The 4,014-nt window shown below is 37.4% G+C and overlaps 2 protein-coding genes across 3 annotated transcripts in view; one reads left to right on the top strand and one right to left on the bottom strand.

Moving 5' to 3' along the window:
- The window catches only part of LOC109542474, a 48,251-nt gene that overhangs the window by 15,145 nt on the left and 29,092 nt on the right, over positions 1-4,014 (top strand). Inside the window, exons 1-2 of one of the 2 annotated variants that reach the window (XM_048668988.1) lie at positions 762-781; positions 849-916. The gene's annotated coding sequence lies outside the window, so the exon portion shown is untranslated. Of the gene's footprint in view, positions 1-761; positions 782-848; positions 917-4,014 lie in introns of those variants that run through there. The other variant, XM_048668987.1, reaches the window with a different exon arrangement.
- The window catches only part of LOC109541942 (flotillin-1), a 65,933-nt gene that overhangs the window by 38,056 nt on the left and 23,863 nt on the right, over positions 1-4,014 (bottom strand). The window lies entirely within an intron of this gene.

The following is a 4,014-nucleotide window of genomic DNA, read 5'->3' as shown; positions in this document are numbered from 1 at the left end:
CCAGCTACGTTCTAGAGTGGCAATCTGCGCCCATGATAAACCCGCAGGGCAGCGAAAAGTGAAAAAACCCAAAATCACAGTTGGAAATTCCTTCTAAACCCACGCTTTTCGATTAGTCCGGTGCATGTTATTTAAACAATTCACAGATTTCACCGTTCAGGTAAACAGCTAATGCCGATTGAATGCGAAAACAATTTTCACCTTTATCAGATTACAAGCATTAAGCAATCCGCAGAAAATCGTGATATATGCCGTTCACGATATTGTTGCTATTTCATTCCGCATAGGTTACCGACAATTGTTGTTGTTGTTGAAGCCAAATTAATGGCCTTATTCGCTGTTGGCGGGGGGCTCAACGTGAAATCTCAACCGCAATCCACTGAACTTATCAAATATCGCTTTTAATGATCGCTTCGAGAAAAATCACCACTTAAACAATGATAATTGATTGGTTGCAAGTAGTCGGTTGATTTTTGATTGATTTGCGAGCGCCATTGTCTTTGGAATTCCTCCAAATGGGCAGCTACATCGGCTTTCCTATGTACTTCCAAGTGGACACACTAATCGACATATAATTTGTTGTTTTCTTTCAACAATTTCCTGTTTAATTAAGCACGTTCCTTGAACTTGAACATGTCCTCTACTTTTAGGTCAGTCATGTCTCTGCTTTACGAACTAAAGCCCAGACGAGCCAAGTAGCGGAAACAGAAGTAAACGAAACAATGGCGTGATAAATTAAATTCCATTTTAAACAATGACTTTTTGAATAGCATTTATTCAGGTATCATTTCTGATTATTTTCAGCCCGCTGGCCGCAATTGTTCAATACATTTTCTCGGTTGTTTCAGGCTTCCCTCAACGACTACGATGTAAATTCACCGACAACCCGTGCAGATCGCCCCAATTTTCATAAACGGTAAGTGATCGGGCGTTTTGTTTAATTTCAATTAACAATCACTAAATTAAGCAGCATTAGACCTTGGCCTTTGGCAATCTTTAGCGCCCTTGATAACGGCAGGAATCAACATCGCAACTTAAACAAACACAAAAGAGCCTGGGAAAGATGCATATTTAATTAGCATTCTTTCGGAATTGAGTAATCTTGTAAACAATTTGTCGTGCCATTGGGGCAACCTTCAAGCCAATAGGAAGCAGAAAAACTCATCATCAACGAACAAGTAATTCGAATTTATATGAATGCCTCGAGACCATCAACTTCCCGGCGCGATTGATAGAATTTGCCGTTTTGTAAACCTTTGATTATACTGTTAAATGATGTTTTTGTGCAAATGTAGTTTGTCCCAATGTTTTTGGCAGTGACGCAATAATTGTAGTTCTTTGTCTATTAGTTGATCAGCGAGCGAGAGGGATTTTATGCTATTAACGTCTTTCATCAAAGGGTTTCAATTGGCGAAAGTATGGAAGAATTTTAAAATTATTGATTTGATTGATCTTGGCGAGTGCTGGGCAGTTTTTGTGAATTTTCCGGGTTATCAATTCAATTTTGCGATGCATTTTCTACTTGTGTGTGTGTGTGTGTGTGTGTGTGTATGTGTGTGTGTGTGTGTGTGTGTGTATGTGTGTGTGTATATGTGTGTGTGTGTGTGTGTGTGTGTGTGTGTGTGTGTGTGTGTGTAAACACACTTTAAAAACAGTGTTCACACTCAGCAAATTTAACCTCATTTTCACAAATAATTTAACTGCCACGTAGTAATGGAGCCTCAAATCATGACGTCACTGCCATATAGCTTGCGCCCAGACTTATCCACATCATTCTGCACTGATTTGCCCCGATATTTCTCGGTGTAATTAACGACTTGTAGTGCGTGGTTTTGCACGCAAAATTACCGACTGATTGAGACATTATTTAATAATAATTCCCCAGCCCAACTAGCATACAATCATTAGAACAAAAAACTTACCCGCTGTTGCTGGTTTATGACCGTGTTTAGAAACATCGCGATTAGCGGAGAAGACGATGAGAAAAAGTGGCGAATTTATAAGTCATTAATAAAAACGAAAGAGGCGCGGTGGTGCAAGTTCTTATTTATTTTATCTATAATTTCCGAGAAATATTCGGCCTTGGAGTCCGCTGATAATTAGTATTTTAGCGGCGGCCGGACAGCAGAAGAATTTGCATGACTGTTTTGTACGAAAAGTTTCGGTTTTTGCCTGTTTGCGTTGCTGTAACACAAAATCCTTCATTTCTCTCACAAACCTGCCAAGACGAAATTGGGGCTTTTTAGCGCGAGAGTTTTTAGTTTGATGAACACGTTTTCGGGCGCATGATTTAGCGTTAACTGCCTGAAATCGAGGGTTTAGAAGTCGCTCTAATAAAAGCTCAACCGGTTTTTATCAAATTCTGCCTATGTTTTACTCCAGTTTATACAAGCGTAAAATTTTTTTTTCAAATAATAAAAAAAATCTGCACAGAAACATTGACTTGCTTCCAAGTGCTTTCAACGGGCATCAAATTCGCTAAAATTGCAGCATGATTGTCTTTCTGGCGTGCGAAATAAAATTATTTTCAATTTCCCACATGAACGTATGTATGTGTGAAACACTCAAGAATTTCCCAGTTGCCCAAAACGCGATGCACGCATGAAAATTAGGGTCTTGCGTGAGGAAAACGCGACAGCAAATTTCAATAAAATCCACCGTAAAATTCTCCAAGTTTCACCAAAAAGAACCTAATTTGTTTGACCATCAGGAGCAGAAAGGCAACCAAAGTCCGAGCCAAAGAATGTCGCATTATTAATCTGAACTGGAAGAATTAGTGTTTTCGTTGGGACACCCTGTACAGCCATTACCGGTGACAACAATAATGAGCGTATAGGTCAATATTGCTTTCATTTAGAACATGTGGTTTTTGCCATCCGATAATTACGTAGGTACTTAAGCGAATTAGTTGGTTAATTGCAGGTAATTTCCTTTGCCGATTCTGACCCACATTTGCCTAATTAATATCAAGCGATTTTGCAATTCACTCGAGAGACAGTTTTATTGGGAAATTGCGACTGTCTACGTAAATATTTTCAATTAGTGGATGCGTTTCCTATGCGGCAAACCTTTTCAATTGAATTACTGGAGAACGTTGCGTTCGAGTCAGTTCTTGGAGATGAATTGTCAAATATCGACGGTGTAAATCGAGTTAGGCCTAAATCAAAATCCTGTCGGTGTTTCCAACTTTTTCAATCCGACACTGTTTTGCAACGACCAAACTTGCACTGTTTGATCCATCACGTGCGAAACATTTATCTTTATCGCAGGAAATTATCCTAGTAACCTCCACAATTGTTAAAGTTGCAAATGATTCAAACAGGATTTCCCAGAAATTTCTTAGCGGTCAAGCACACATGTGAAGGACTGTTTGTTGTGCATGTGAATCACATTGATAAACATGAAAATAGTTGTAGATCAGTTCTATATTGTTGAGGCGGATTCATTTTTTACAAACTTCTTTTTGGGTATTTCGCATCGAAAATTTTTGTCTTAAAAAAAGACAGAATTTCCTCACGTCTTTTATTACAGATTGATAAATAGTGTTCCTATTTCGCAATAAGAACGAATTATTTATCAAACTGTAATCAAGAACTATCACCTAGAGGGTATCCTGTGACACACTTAGGCTTAAGCTTTAAGAGAAAATTCCAATTAGTAGAGAAATTAATTTGAAAAATTACCTTGACGTTTCGATAGCTATTTTCTGCTATCGTTATCAAAAAAACCTAAATGAACCTAAAAAAGAGTATGTTAATAAATTGTGTAACAATAGTAGGATAATACAGTATATGAAAATTCCCTCTGATAATTGTTCTGTGCAAATTTTCAGTTCAAAGACTTGGGACTTTCAGATCAAATTAAACGAGTAGGTAAAAAATGTAATATTAGGACTATCTTCAAAACTGAAAATACAATGAGAAGTAAAATTTCAGTAACAAAACCTCATGATATAATTGAAAATACAAAAAATGTAATTTATAAAATTCCTTGCGAATGCAATAAATTTTATAT

Source organism: Dendroctonus ponderosae, unplaced genomic scaffold (genome assembly GCF_020466585.1).
Source record: "Dendroctonus ponderosae isolate FM_Combo_2020 unplaced genomic scaffold, Dpon_F_20191213v2 Dpon_F_20191213_8, whole genome shotgun sequence".
Classification (NCBI taxonomy): domain Eukaryota; kingdom Metazoa; phylum Arthropoda; class Insecta; order Coleoptera; family Curculionidae; genus Dendroctonus; species Dendroctonus ponderosae.
Note: the sequence above shows the minus strand (reverse complement) of the source record. Positions and strands in the feature narration are given on the sequence as shown.